Source organism: Ceratosolen solmsi, unplaced genomic scaffold (assembly GCF_000503995.2).
Source record: "Ceratosolen solmsi marchali unplaced genomic scaffold, CerSol_1.0 scaffold47, whole genome shotgun sequence".
Taxonomy (NCBI): Eukaryota; Metazoa; Arthropoda; class Insecta; order Hymenoptera; family Agaonidae; genus Ceratosolen; species Ceratosolen solmsi.
This window is the reverse complement of record NW_011948419.1, coordinates 2,579,968-2,597,616: the sequence shown is the minus strand read 5'-3', so window position 1 is coordinate 2,597,616 and position 17,649 is coordinate 2,579,968. Positions and strand designations below refer to the sequence as shown.

Below are 17,649 nucleotides of genomic sequence, written 5' to 3'. Positions count from 1 at the left end.
TTTTTTTTTTTTTTTTTTTTTTTTTCAACGCGGATGAAGAAGTTTTTCGAAATGTATTATACATCAGATCGTACTATATTATTATTATAATTGATGGAAAGCATTAATAACGTTAAAAATAGATGGATTAGATTTTATACTACGTATTAAGAAGAAATTAAAATCTTAGTTAAAAAGTAAATTTAACTTTCTCTTCCTTGTTCAGCATATGAGATTATTAAGTAGTATTAATCATAATTTAACACGTAACGACGAATGCATTATAAAAAATAATTATGGCTAGTAATAAAATCTCTTCAATTGTATTAATCGATGGAATAAATAGTTGCTAATTTTAATGATCATATTATAATTAAAGCTTTAATTTAATGTAAAAATGTTCAATGAAACTTGCATGCCTCATTACCAGAATTTATTTAAAATACTTAAACTAAAATTTATTTTTCATCTTTTATTTTAATCTGATCGAATTTTTCTACTTCCGTCTGCGATAGTTTTATCGTTGGCAACATTTCGCGGAAAAGCCTAAAGTTCTTGACGTGCGTGTTATTACGTATGCCCAAGAATTAACACGATGTGAAGTGTGGGTGTGGAACGACTCGTAGGAATTTGCGTAATCGCATTGTTTATGTTGTATCTCCTAGGGGTGTGGAGTAATGACGGTTCCTTCTATTAGTTATTTATGTAATTTAAAAGGCACGTGCATTTAATTGCGAAGTATTTACAAATAATATTAATTAGAGTGATACTGTTGTAAATGTATTTAGGGTCTTATTCGGACCTCTAACTTGCCGTTTACTGGTGATTATATTGCTATTTAGTGCACAATGTGGTAAGTTTCTATTATTTTACAATAGTATGCTTTGTTCAATAAATTATTTCAAAATGTTATATATAACAATGTAATATGTATTATGATTTATGGTAATATATTTCAATATAATACATTTCGATGAAAAATTATTTAATGTCTTGAAGGCACTCGCATTATGAATTTTTAAATAGAAAATATTTATGTTAATCTAATGAATAGAGTATTTTTTATAGTTTAGTTTATTATCAATTGCATGAAGTAAAAACTTGTTCAATACATAGCAGTTGAACTTTATATTTCATTTAGAAAGTAAGTAACGTTTTAAGAAAATTAATTTTTCCATACCTATCTTGTATAAAAGCAAATTTAAAAAATTCGAAAAACTTTTAAATTAAAGGTTGTATCTTATAGTTTATAGTAAATTAAGAAAAAATCAAACTTTAAATTTAATATTATTTTTTATAATAATAATACATTATAATACCTCTTTCGCTTTCTCTCTCTCTCTCTCTCTCTCTCTCTCTCTCTCTCTGTCTCGTTACATTCAATTAATGTCGTTTGTTTAATATACTTTATTTAAATGTTATTAAAATTTTAAATCTTAAAATAGCTAACAACCAAACGCATTGAAGCAATTTGAATAATTTCTTTTTGGTCAACAGACTCATAATTAACTGATGGGAGAAAAATACATTTGATATTTACGGAATATCTATTCGATATTTTTAACAAATATATGCATTGTATGGATTATACTTTAATACATAACTAGTTTGAATGTTATGCGTTCCCGATAATTACAAATCAAAAAGAATAATAATGTTGCGAGAGGATAAGTCGCACTTTAATACACATAAATCGATAACGAATTTTTCATTATTCAACGATCGAAATAATACTGTCAAATATATAAAATACAAAAATACAAAATAACGGCAAATGAAATTTACGCGTCCGAACAAAACACTTTATTCGTAGTCTATCGACATTCAAGTGCTACCAACAAAAATTTTAGCATAAATGTTTTAATGCTCTATGCGTACTTGTGAAATTTATATTTACACGACAAGTTGAAAGATGTAAAAAGCTAATTATTATTACTTCCAGTTAAGTAATTTTAAAAACTATCCGCATTAAAGCCACAAAATCACGACGTAACGAATAAGCTCCTGACGCATTTACCATTATATTTATAGCGCGTGTACATTAAAACATCTTCGCGCTATTTAAAACGAAACACACAGTGTAAAATAAGCGCGGCACACAGCTCGATGCTTTTAATCGCTTCATTAGCTGATGTGCTGTCGTCAATGTCAACGGCCCGGCACACACACGCGCGTACACGCGCACACGCCCGTCCACCTCCCGCCGACACGTAATTATCCGGGCGCTCATTCGAGCGCGTAAACTAAACTTAATCGATTTAGCAGCCCGTCGAGACATTCCGCCAAGAGCTTGTAAAACGCTCTTGGTTCTTTGTGCTTCAGGTACTCCAAAAGGGAAGAAATCGGTTTAATGCGCGTAATAATGTCTGCACAGTATCGCCTGGACAGGAGCATTGCCTGTGCGTGCCACCTTTGGACATGTCCTTTGGCCGCCAGGCCTTTATATGGCATTGATGTTTAATGAGACGAGTTGACTAATCAATGTCAGGTAATCCATCAATGAGTTTTTAATTGAACTGCTAGTTTTGAACGACGAGAACTATATAGTTGTTTTGGAGTCATTCTCGAACTCGCGTTAAGGGATGATTATTGGAAGACGCGTAAAAGCAGTGACGAGCAATTGATTGAATTAAATAAATTTCCAGCTCTCGCCATAATGACTTATACAAAGTTTTTTATGAATGCTCTGCAAATTATTCTATCAGCTAATAAATGAAAATGTAAGAAACGAACAAACAAAGAAAAAAAAAAAGAAGAAGAAGAAGAATCACTGATCCAATCTACGTCGATCGATATTTGAAACAAGGGATTTTTATTATATAAAAGTACTAAATTTTTTTTTATACCATTTAACCAACTAGCTCGGATTATAACACGATAATAATTAATCTCTTTAATTCATTTCAATAAAAAGTTTCGTGCAAAAGTTTTCCCTCAATGCAATTTCTCGATATTCTAGTTAACTTTAGAGCGATAGTAGATAGTGTAAAATAAAAAAGTTTAAGGAAATTATTGGAGTGCATTGTATTTCGAATCATTAATTTCATATGAACAATTAAAATGCTCGACATATCACATTTAAAATTTCAGTCGAATAAAAATATGTACATATAAACGACAGCATTGCGCGACAATTTATCGCTAAAAATTCATTATCTGCATTTATCACCACAATGCTCATTATTATTAAATACATTAAATAATAATAGGAGAATATATCGATGAATTTCCAGTATTATCGGATAAAAATGCTCCATAGACTTATAAATTTAGATATTCGTTGCCAAAGTGCTTATATGTTGGCTGTTCAAAACCGTAAAGCCGAACCTCGTTCCTCTATATTAATAAGAGAGAGGGTAAAAAGAGATAAATGATTATCATCATCATATGAGCATTATTAACTCTCGCACGATAAAAAAATCCGTTCTTGATTATAAAATAAGCAATTAAATATATATTTTTCCTTAATTAGATTTTTTTTCTCTTTTTTTCTTTTTTAATCTATTTCTTCAAGATTCATCATATTTCAAATATTGCGCAGTCTATTTCTCCAGTATAACGAAGTAAATATAAATCTTGTTTTTACGTATTAATGCATAAGGCTAATATGAGATTCATATGAATTGCCGTTAATGGTTTTATGTTTTATTAGATTAATGGGAAGAATACGAAAGAGTCAGTTAAATATTGGAATAAATGGGTGCGCGAAAGGGCAAAAAATACTTTCAAATGCCATCAAAATTTCATGGAATTGAGTATATGTAAACGTAAGATAATTATTAAATTTCTAAAAACCCATTTTATCATTATTTAAATGGATTTAAAGAATACTTCATAATGAACTTGCGTGAAAATCTTATATGTTGATGTAATTTTTACAAAATGTGAGTTTCATTAAATGAAGGGCAGACACTATTATCGTATTTCACACGCATAATTGTCCGTTTACAATTTGTGGTTGTAGGTAATCATACATCCACTTGTGACATCGTTGCACATATCAACATACCCAAATTCCTAACTCGACGGGCGTATTAATTTCATATATAAAATGGAGTTCGCATTCATATATGAAACGAAAATGAAACCAAATCTCTTCGAATGCTCATTTTCGAATGACCGTTACGCGACGAAATGACGATTGGCCTTCTCACGATAAAATGAAGCAATCTCAACGCGAAAGCCTTCATGACGTTTATTGTTCGAAGAATATGGGTAATATTGGTCGATAGTAAGCAAAGTGGCAGGCTCCCTATAACCATGAATAAATCAAGCATCGTAAAGCTGGTATGTTTGTATGTTTTAGATGGTAGAGACGCGAGAGTGGCTTCGCTCATATTTTACTCCTCTTGTCCAACCGTATCCACTTTCGTTCTACTTGTACCATTCCGCAACTTCCTACAACAACATTATCTCGACTATTTTGCATGGCTGCTATTCATTACATTCTTAACTTCAATATTAAATGCAGCTTAGCTCGGTCTTAAACTTTTTATTCTCTCTATGCTCGTGTAAATATAAATTTTTCAGATACCATTCGCGTTTATTCTCATCTACACTTTTCTTCCGATTATTTCTTCGGATATTTCTTCATAAGCTAATAATAAGGATGCTATTTATTATTTAGGAAAATTTTTCCCTACTAACTTAATGGTCGACTGATGAAAAATAAATTGTGCTGCTTAAAGATTTTTTTGTTTCTTTTTGTTTTTTTTTTTTCTTCTTACATAAGAACACATAGTGGCGTAAACGTAAATTTTACACTTCCTTGCCATATTCAATAAACATTATCTAATAGTAAATATTGAAGGATACAATTGTTACGACATTAAAATAAACGATTATTACATATAATATTTGGCTGGTATGGAAATTTTAATACCCTAATATCGAATCGAATGAAATCACTTAATAATATATCCAAGAATAATGTAAAATATATCTAAGCAAATAAAGATTTGCGTTTTTTTTTGTGCTTTTAGATGCAATTAGAATTAAATATTTTTAAATATTTTTAAATATTTTGTTATTCCTACTATATTCAAAATAATAACAGGAAAGAAAAAAAAAAGGTTAAATGCTTTATCAATAAGTAATTATTACAGTAAATATTATTCATAATATTTGAAAAATGGATCAATAGTATTTACATATTTAAAGAATCACATCGCATCATCTAATTCGCAATATAACTAGATGCGAATGATAAAAATTTTAATTATTATAATATTTTTATTATTATAATATTTATGTTCTACATATTATAAAGCTTGATAGATCAAATATTAATATAATAACATATTCATTAGTGTGATTAATTTAGACGATAATGGGTTATCAGAATTTACTATTAAATAAGAAAATGGAAGCTACTGTGTATAATATTGGTGAATGCTACAATTGCACAATACGTCAACCTGGGAGACCTTTCCACTTTAGCATACCGCAATTACTCAAGAACATTACTATGTGGTATAGCTCGCTTACAAATGAGAACTTGGGACAGACTTGAAACTAAACTTTATCATTATTGATGGCCTAACCTCTCCTTTGTAACCGAGTAATAAGCTATCAGTAATACTGTGTCGCCAATTCAACGTTACAATTAATACGCTACCAAATAATTTACTAACGAAAATCAATTTATATTATGTAAATATATGAGTATATTTAGAAGCTTATGAATTTTAATTTAAATATTTGCAAACGGATTATTATTATTCAAACACATAAATACGTTGAGTATAATATAAACTAGGAATAATAACACTTCTTAATATCGTTAGTTTTGTCATAAAGTTTTTAACTTATTATAAATTACACTATATGCTAATACATTGAAAATAAATTTTATTATTAAAATGTATCTAGAAATGCAACATTATAGTTTTTAAGTGAATATTTGCAATAATAACTTATCCCTTACGAGGTAGAATAGTTTTGAGTGCAAATCATTACGTATCCAACAAGTAAGAATTCCATTATTAATTAATTCCAAAGTTATTGGTACACATTAGTGGTAAATTCAAGTTTAATAACTTTTTTAAAATTAATGATATGGGTATATAATAAAATCATTTACATGAAGAATTGAAAATTATCAATTGTGTCGTTGCTTTTTCTTCGCTTCGAATTTCTGTTGCAAAGTCATATATCGTGTACTTTCTATTAATTACAGTATAAATTATTTTATTTTATTTCAAATATAAAATTTTGTATATAAAATAGTATTCAAATTAATCAATAAGAATTATAAACGGTGACAGTTTATCAAAATTATTTTAACCTTCACATTTCTTTAATCATAGACAATTATTTGTTATAAAATTTCAAATCATTAACAAACGTTTCCAATTATATGCTTGAAAAAAGTCGACAATATAATGAAAATTGAATCAAGACAATTCAATACATGATAAATAAATTTAATTTAATTAAATGAATACTCAATTCAATGAATGAATAATCAATAAAAAATTTAATTTACTGAATTTTAATAACAATTATTGCAGATCGAGGTTTTTGACAATAGGTTTAAAAAATTATTAATTTAAATTTTCAAATATTATCGTAATAACTTAAATTTGAGCGGAATATTAAGGAGATGATATTTCCCAATAAGTAAATTTTACAATTTCTTTCAATTTTTAATTTTTTTGTTAATATTTCCTTTTGATTAACTTTTCGGCTAACAGCCTATTTATATTATAGAGAGAATTTTTTAACAGATTTTTGTAATATACAATATATATATATATATATATATATATATATATATACAAATATACAAATATAGTAGAATACAAAAATTCAGTCAAAAATTCTCTTTATAATATAAATCAAGAATTTCTGTATATATATATATATATATATATATATATATGTAGATGTATATATATATATATATATATGTAGATGTATATCTACATAAATTCTTAATCGATCATTAATATTCCATGCAAATACCCTGGTACTAATGGCAGCAGGATTCTTCGTATCCATTGATAAAAAGTGATTGTGACTTCTACATAAAAGTCTTTGAAAATCACAGTACATTTGATATATTATGAATTCTTTTCTATCTAACATATTGTTGAGTGAAGGAATTTTCACGCAATCTAAACTAATTTACTATCTCAGTAAATATAAATTATAATTAGAAGTACAATTAGATTTATAATAAATAATGACGACTGAGTCAATAATAGTTAATATGTTCTTCTATTAAATATTTGCGCTTATTTATTTATATATATATATATATATCTAAACCCTCAGATCGATTATTTGACAAACACTTTCATTTAGACAGAATCTCAAGCTTGTGCTCTCCTGGTTCACTAGACTGAAATGTAAAGAGTTCTTATAGTTTTCAACAGTTTCAGCAGCCTTCCAAACTTTTTCTAAAGCAAGTGAAAAAGACACAAAGTAATTCAGTAAGTTTTGTACAACTTTTCTTACTTTACGAATATTACAATCATAAGCGAAAGCTATACAAGCATATATCTCGTATATTCAACATCATACACATGCATAAATGTTTACTACATAGTATTTTCTCTGTAGCATAATTCTTATTTTGAAAGACACTCAGTCTCAATCTGTAAGAACTAAAATAAATACAATATTGGTATTTATTTTATTATTTACTTTGTTTAATAAAATTTCTTTTCTTTTTATCAAAATTCTTATTGTCATTTATCATTAAATTAAAAGTGCTTATATGCATTTGATACCATTTTACCAGTTTATACCCAATATTTTTATAAACTAAATTTTAATCCGAGTCGAAAAGTGAGATTGCATATAATCTCAGATCAGTAGAAATCTGATCAGTTGAAATAAGCAAACGCGAAAATAATAATATTTATGTCAAAACTAATACGAATACTTTATTTTCTTCATTTAAATTCAGTTTTTATAGTTTTGTAAAAAGTATGAATTTCGAATTTTGCTATTGATATTAGTAATATGTCGATAAAAAGAATGATAAATTCCATTTATGTCAAAATAATTATAATATAATAATATAATTATAATAAATACAGATTATAAAATTATTCTATTAGTGATAAAATTATGGAATATAATTTTTAAAATTTACGTTTATTAATTAAAAAGACATTGAATAAAAATCTTTTATAATTTCTATATGTATATATATATAGAACAGGCAGAGTAATAGGAAAGATAGTTTGTCGAGATTTTCCGCTGAAAAAGTTTTGTCTCTAAATATATTTGCATCCAAGCATGAAATTTAAAATTTTTTCTTTTTATCGTCAGTATGCAAAAACATATCGTTTAACATTTACCAAAATCTCTCAACGGATGACGCTACCAGAAAATCAGAAAAGCGAGCAACGCTGATCCGTCGAAAATACATGCTTGCGGTCCTGGCTCTCGTGTGCTCACGTGTATTTATGAAAATGGAAAACGAAAAGAGGAGGAAAACGTCAACGACAGACTTGCGCTTGAATGGATTCACTGGTTTCCTCCCTCTTCTCGCTCACTGTCTCTTTTCCTCACTTTACCCCATCCCCTCGCACGCTCTCACGTTCTCTCTCTCTCTCTCTATCTATCTCTCTCTCTATCTCTATCTCTATCTCTATATCTATCTCTCTCTATCTCTCTCTATCTCTCTCTATCTCTCTCTCTATCTCTCTCTCTATCTCTCTCTCTATCTCTCTCTCTATCTCTCTCTCTATCTCTCTCTCTATCTCTCTCTCTATCTCTCTCTCTCTCTTTCACTCCCTTGTCAGCCATCTTTTTCGCTCCCTTTATTTTTTATTATACGCCTCGTTTATTTTGCTCGGAAACCACGAATTTGCCGCAAGCAACGAACCTTGCGACTGGTCCACCGAGCGTTGCGTATGTGAGACACAGGAAAAGTAACGATGATATACAGATATGGTAAAAATATTTAGGATGCAAAGGATTAATTTTTTTTTTTTTCAAAAATAAGCTTGTCTATTATAAATGTAATGTGGAATTATATAAATTAAAAAAGATATAATATGAAGATAAACCGTATTTAAAATTTATTAATTTTACTATGAAGCCGTAAGTGAAATGTAATAGATTGTAATTCGTAAAATTTCATTTTTTCAAAATTAATTTCTGTTCTACTGCGAGTAATTCAGTTTTTTTTTAAAAAAAAAAAGTCTAAAAGATACATTAAATTTTTAAAGTATATACAATTATTTGAAATTACACTACAATTTGACAAATCTTATGACGATAGTAATGGTAAAATTATATTACTGAATAATCTATTTTAAATATTGATATAGCATATACAAGATCAATATTGATTATTTTACACGATATATTAAAAAATTGATCAATCACACGAAAATTTAATCACTCGGTATTTCAAATTTATTATTTACTTTATTTCTGTAGATTAGTGAATTGACGTTAATAATCTAATTCTCAATTATCATAGAAACAGATATTTTACCAACTTCACTTAATATTAAAGTCTACTATAGATTATTATTAAAATATTATATGAATATATATAGTGAAGGATGTTATCAACAAAATGAAAATATTATTAGGGATATAATTGGGGCCACGGGCCAAGGAACTGATGAGAATCTTCAGCAATAAACCAAGCCTCTCCAACTGGTATTTCACAGCCTATAATTTTAAAATATCTATTTGGCGCGAGTATCGGCACGAAAATCCCCACTAATACACGGGCAATAGCAATCGAATAGGGTCTAGTGGGTTATAATCGAACATGAGAAATTATTGCTATAAAGGATAAGATAGGGTTCGTGAAATTTGATGCTCGGCTACGTACAAAGACGTACATATCGAGTTGTGGGCTGCGTGTATTAGTCAGCCAAGCGAATAATCTAAGCCTTGGCAAGTAATTATCCCAAGTCAGGGCAAAACCACCTCGAATACAATATATTAACGAGGAAGATGCAAGTCTGTCTGGCAATCGAGTTATCCGCGTGGAGGATGCTGGGGAAGGTAGGCAGGCACAAGCTACAACCTGTTCATCGTCCTTCTCCTGTCTAAACCAAGCGACCGGCACAATTACTCGAATTGCAGTTTGTATTAGCAGCAGAATGTCTCAGCCAAGGTAAAGAGTCGCTTGAGCTTTCTGCGGAGCCGCTGAGTCACGATATTCTCATCGGGATAATGCACGACTAAATGGATGTTACGTGCGCGTGCCCGCGTTATGTTACCCGCCCGGGCTAAATTCCCATACGCCGTGCGTCTATCAATCTTGATCTCGGCTTTACGTGTGCTCCTAAGCTTGTGTATGTATTTTCTTCTTGTATGTCCCGTCAGTCCTGAATGAAACTGGAATGCGTGCCGCTTCGAGTAATTCGCATTGCATAGAGGATGGAGAGGCGCGATGAAGAGCGGTTTGGGGTTGGGGGATGGGGGGGGGGGGGGAGAGAAATTACTGAGTAAATTAATGAGTCATTTAAATAGATGAAGAGTGAAAAAGATTAGATAACTATGTAGTTTCTCAATTATACGTAATTGGTTGACCGATGTGGTAGTATTGGTAGTCTTAATGTCCCTATAAGAAAACTGGCCATGAAGACGAAGCAGTTTGCGAAAACTTATGCATTGTTTATAATTATTATATTGTTATTGAGCTATTATTCGATCGATATAAATAAAAAATATTATAAGGCAAAGAGTGTTAATTTTCACTTTAAAGTAAATTTTTAATACTAGAATCTGCAAATAATAAGAACATACATACATCATATAAAAGTTGAAAGTTTTTTAATTCAGAATTCATAATAAAAAAACCTTTGAGCATTGTTTATAAAAACATATACATTATCTTTGAAATGTTAATATTTTTATGAATCATATAATAGTTTTAATTCATTTGTATATTTTTTATAAATAATTATGCAATAATATATATATATATATAAATATGTATTTTTTTTATAATAATAAATTTATGAATATTACTATGCAATGATATGATGAAAATATAAATAAATTTACTATAACAAAATACATAATGGCATAAAATCTTTACACGTCTACATTATTTACAATTCTTATTCATAAAATGCGAGGTTTCATAAAACATTTTTACGAAATTATGGCTTCTACAGGAATGTCAATAAAATACTGAAAGAAATTTTATGTTAATTTTTTTTGTTTTATTCAGCAATGAAAATATAAATTTTCATTGATTTTAATTCACTACACAATATGGATAACCATTATTGAATGAAATAACTAATTTTACAGATGTCAGAATAGGATAAAAATCAATCTGTTAAGCATAATGAAATATAGAAAAATGATATTTATAATATTATATTAATATTAATTATAATAACAATCCAAATAATTAGATAAATAATCGTGAATATTGGGAATTAAATGTTTGAAGAAAAAATTTTATTTTTTCGAAATAAAATGATAAATTCGTGAAAACGTATTGTGCAAAATTATAGAAAGAATTAATTAAGAACGAACAAAAGATCACAAAAAGTGTACATAAATTATATTTTAATAACTAAGTATATTTTTTATTTGTTATATAATATTAAAATATATTCATAGCATCTAAAGGAAGATAAATCAGATAATTTTTTATCAAATAACTGAGAGGAAAAAGTAAATAATGTACAAATATCAAGTTAATAAATGAAAGTAATATAGAGAAGGAATGATAAAAGCTAATATAATAAAACGGTAGGAGAGAGAAAGTTAATAAATAGATAATTTAGTAATTAAAATAAAAATCATTGTACAAGAAAACTTATGAAAATATGTTAAATATTAATATCCCGTATAATAATAAAAAGTGAAAATGTAATAAATTGGAAAATTCATATGAAATATTAATAGGTAATTCATCAATGAAAGTAGAAAATTTATTGGCTTTATTATTAATATTATTCTTATTTAATAATACTTATCTTTTACATTGTATTGTCTTCTTTCTTACAACTCTTTTGAAAATGTCTCCAACTTTTTTTAGAATATCTCCGAGTTTAAAACGTCTTTTTATTTTAATATATATTTTTCAATATTCTACCATCATGTTATATGTATTTTTATTATTAAATTATATATTAATTTTTTATATTAAACAAATTTGTACTTTGTACTTTTTATAATATTTAATCATTATATGTAACTAAAATTTTTTATTTTTTTAAAACGTGTTTTATTTTAATTTATTAAGAGTAAGGTATAAAATTTCACATTGAATTGATTTTTAAATATAATTGTGAACACTAAACAAATTATATAAATGGGTTAAGTAAAATAAATGTGGTGCGATTAAATGAATTTATATGTATATACTACTTTAATTTTTTTTATTTTTTGTTTGTTTGTTTGTTTGTTTTTTTTTTTTTTTTTTTTTTTTTTTTTTTTTTTTTTTTTTTTTTTTTTTTTTTTTGAACGAGGTTTACCCGCATTTCCATTAGCTTTCCCTAGAGATAATACGTTTAATTTCATTTCTATGTTTAAAGCTTTCAAAGTTAGATCGCGAGTATACCATAGAATGTCAATTAAGTTAAATTTAATCAATGAATAATCAGTTGAGTAGTATTTGACTCAACCTGTATCGCTGTATAATGTCTCTGAAAAATACTTATAAATTCTAGAGGATTGAAAACAAATATCTTTTTGTAATCAGTAATAGCAATTAAAAAATTACAATAATATTAAAAGAAAATTGTATGAGGATATGAATTTCATCGTAATTTATAAGCACAGAAATATTAATAGCTTAATTTCTACGATTTTTTAAGTTTTGTTTAAGATATTAAATATTACAGTATACATTTAGAAACTCTATTCTATACTATTACTGTAAAAATTATAAAGTAAAAAAAATTATTTTCATAATAATACTCTGAAAATGGGAAAATATGTGCATGAAAGTTGACATGTTATGAAGAAAAAAAGTGGTATAATGGCATTTTACATTTACGTTAGTGTACATATGAGTATATATGTATATATATATATATATATATATATATATATATATATATATATATATATATATATATATATATATATATATATATATATATATATATATATATATATATATATATATATATATATATGTATATATATATATATCATAAGAAAGCGGTATAGAAGGAAAGAGGTAGACGTACAAACACACAGATATAGAAATAGAGAAGCAAGAAAAAGTATGTTAAATTCGGAAAAAGCGATGTACATCGCTCATTATAGCGCTATTAATGACTACAGAATTTTCATTCCAATATGTTTTGAGGACTGCTGGTACGTTATGATACACAATTTTGCAATTACGCTGTATTACAGAGATTATATTCCCCTAAGTTATCTGGTTTAAATCTAACTGCAATTTGCACCAAAATACGCGAATGTCTACTGGAATAATTATTTATTACATATATTTTATAGATAATTCTTCACTATATATGTGTTCTTATGCGAGTTTGGCCGATAAACCTGAAATAATGATTGGTTTATTTAGCATAATGAAGAATTATGGCGTGATTAAAATTCATTTGTCCTAATACGCGGCAAACTTACGAACAGATCGTCTAGGGTAATATTTTAACGCTAACAAATGTCGATATTCATTGAATTTATATTAAATAAAATAAAAACTGGATAATATGAATCGGACATTACTGAGGAATTATTAATATATGAATACATTATTGATTTGTTTACTCTATTAAATAGTTTAAAGACATACCTGCATTATACCATACACTTATGTCTTTCTTATAATATCAATAATATAATTCAACGTTATATTTAGAGTAAAAATTTAATCTGTTTTAATAATACGAAAGCATTATACGATATATATTACACGCATACATATATATATATATATATATATATATGTATAAGCTACGTAATTCTATAAAATTTACAACAAAATTTTAAAGTATAAATATTTAAGTTAATAAATAGTAGATGGACTATTGGTAGGATTAAGTATATAATATCAACAATACTTTTTTGTTCTATAATTTGTATAATGTTTTTAAATAGACTTTGCTTCATCATACAAATGTTTTACTTACAAATATGTACTTATATTACTTAATGCATTTTCTATTCAGATAATTCATTGGCTTGTATATACTACCGTTTAAAAAATTAGTAAAATAAACATATTAACTACATTTATTACCTTTACTTCTTTTATTTTTTATTAGCAACGACTAATTAGATTTTAATTCAATTTTTTTTCAGCAAATACTATGCAATTTCAGTATTTTATTTTACAGAAACTCCTATGTCATTAGTTCTATTAGCATTAATATAATAACGTTTAGGAATTTTAAAGACAATTTGAAAGTTTATTCACCGGCTAATCGACTCAAATTGCAAGTCGCTGAATAAAAGAACAGCAATAATGAAACTTTGTAATTACCTGTTAACCTTTATAGCTGCAAATTCAGTTATTATAATAAATTTTTTTAATCCAACTTATTCCATTATGCAACTTTTTGGTATCATCCATTACTTTAATATAATGTATCCGATTTTGAAATACATTTTCTGAAGTCCTAATAATCAGGTAACTGAGTGTGTATATATATTCTTATTTACAACACTGTGAAATATATATATATCACTTTATATTGAAAGTGAAATTTCTATTTTCAACTTATTTGTCATATTTGCTTTGAACTATATAATTTTGTATAAATCTACCTACATACACATCAATAATAATCATGATGAATTTGCATATAAATCTAGGATTTATCGTCATTTTTTAATATTTGCAAATATTCAATAGAATAGAATAAATAATGATATAATAAATAAAAGATAATCATGAAGTTTCTTATAATGCACTATTACTTCGGTTTAATAAATGTTATTGCATTTCAATAAAAATATGCTACATCTCTGAATTTTTATAATATATATACAATATATTTGTTTACGTTGTTATTAATTCTATCAATATTAGATATATTGTAATTTTATCATATATTAAATATTATAATAACACAAAAAGTTCTTTTGTTTTTTTTTTGTTTTCATATATTAAATGTTTGATAATAAATTTCGATTTTTGGAACTTGGAATACAATTTTTATCTTCAAACTGTACAATATCCAGTATGAACAATTATTTATTTCATTGTATATTTAAGCCTTTAACATCATAAATAACATTGAATTATTTAAAGTATAAATATCAGTAACATATACGTAGAAATAAAAGTGAATGCGTTCGCGTACTAAGGGCGACAAATTATATTTATGAAAAACAAATATATATGAATGATTCGGAATCAAATTTCAAACTCTTATCTATAGTTTGACAAATTACCTTTTAATCAATGAAACTATATTTTACATTTGATAAAACAAAATAAATATCAACAAACTAAAATTATACATGCACGTTTCCAACTTTGTATTAAATGAACATTATATGAATAAAGTTTAGTTTCTTTTTCTTCATCTTCATGTGCAGATTTAATTTTTTTTTTTTTTGATTAGAGTCACCAGTGTGAAGAAAGGTGACGAAGAAAAAAAAGTTACGCTGTCTGTGCTATTGTTTTATTCTAACCATCTTTTTTTATATGCGTCGACACGTATACCCTCGTGACAGCAGATAAAATTTTGAAAAGTCATCACATCACGTGATTTCTGCATCTTTTATTCCAACAGCAGTGGCCCTCAGTATAAGAATTCACGAGACGTTGGGCTTTACGGCCTCGTAAAAATATCGACTCGTAATCACACACATATGCGCTTGCGCACTTGCATAATCATTTGACCCTGTGTTGAGAGATAATGATGACGAGTGTGATATAGAAAAGAAGGAGATGGATGCACGAATAGCTTTGTCAATCTTGCGAGCGTCATGCTTGAAAGAGAAAACAATTATCGCACTTGTTGACGTATGTCACCCGACAGAAAGGAACTCAAACGCACAAGAGAAAGAGAAAAATATGTATAAATAGTCGGAATTCAAGAGTGAGACTCAAAGAAAGTAAAGATTACGGTGAATGACCGTGTTTGATTCTTTAATAGTTACTACTGTAATCTATTCTTTAGTATAAATAAAACAATTACTTATTTATAAATAATGGCAGTATTTAATTTGCGTAATTGTATAATTAGATGTTTTAGAATTAAGAACTACATTAGTAAATTGTTTATAATCGAAAATAATTCAATTTATTATAAATATTAAAATATTATAATACTGGGTATTATAATAATAATACTTTAGAGCCTTTATTATAGTTTTTACAATTATATCTTCAAAACTTAGAGTATTTAAAATGCTTATATATATATATATATATATATATATATATATACATATCGTATAACGTCATTACATTTTTTTTCAACAGAAAACGACGTTTTATCAAGACAAAAAATAAAATGATGGTACATAAAATATGAATTTTCCCAAAAATATAAAATTGAAAAATATGTATATAATATTCTAATATAATAATATAATAATAAAAATATGTGTTATTAGAGCTCCATTTGAATATACTTACTCTCTTATAATAATATATACATACATTGTAGAGAACTATTAGAAAGTATAAAATTTTATATTAAACTATTTCTATTGATTTAATTACATTGAAAACTATCCAGATCAACATAGTTTCGCAAACCATTTATTATTACAAGTTTCTAACCATTTTTTTTTTTTTTTTTTTTTTTTTTTTTTTTTTTGAGATTAATTGATATTATTTTACAATAAAATGAAAATTCTTTGCATTTCAATCACTGAGTTACAACTTCAGAAAAATAAAATATAGTGCATTAATTACATGTTAACGTATAATATAATACTTCTAGAATGCCATCCATACAATTTATTCAAAACAGTAAATATAATAAAAATGATGCAATTCCCTCTTTTCTTACGCAGTTACGCAGTATATAAAGTTTTCAATTCTTAACATTAAATTTTAATTATAAACATGAATGCAATAATTTAAATATGAGTATTATAAATATTATTATGATGTTTTTACGAATAGTATTATTAATATGAAAATTGTATTTATTATGTTTTTATTAGATAAATAATGTGAGTGCGCACTGTTGAACGCGATTGCAGTAATTATTGTATTAAATCAATTTTGACGATGAGATTAAATTCTAGCAATCATTCAATAATAAAATCAAAGAGAATTTTTGATAACTAAATAGCCTTCAGACAATTTATTATACAAAAAAATATAAAATACGTTAAGTATCATTTAATTTTTTTTCTTGTATTGAAATTAATATTATTCAACACATATGTATTTTACATGCATATATTAATGCATTTAATTACATATTTTAATTCAATAATTTATAGGTAACATACTAAAAATTTCTTAATTTAATTTAATTTAATTTGAATTAATAATATTTTATCAAATAAAAAATATATATTATTGTAAATTTGTATGTTTTCTGACCTAATAAATATTATATTATACGTATTGATAAATAAATATTGTATAATTGCAGACTTATTTTTAAAATTTTATTGATTTTAAATTAATTTTTTAAGGCGAAATTTAATCAATAAAGTACTTTAAAGGCGTTGTAAATATTATATGTATTTATACACCTTATTCGATATAATTTCTTGAAGAATGAAACGAGCAGTTTACAGGAGTTCCAAATATTTTAAGTTAGTTAGTGT

General features: G+C 26.3%; 1 protein-coding gene across 3 annotated transcripts in view; it reads right to left on the bottom strand.

Moving 5' to 3' along the window:
* GluRIB (Glutamate receptor IB) overlaps window positions 1-17,649 on the bottom strand; it is a 170,286-nt gene that overhangs the window by 69,492 nt on the left and 83,145 nt on the right. The gene's annotated exons all lie outside the window — the stretch shown is intronic.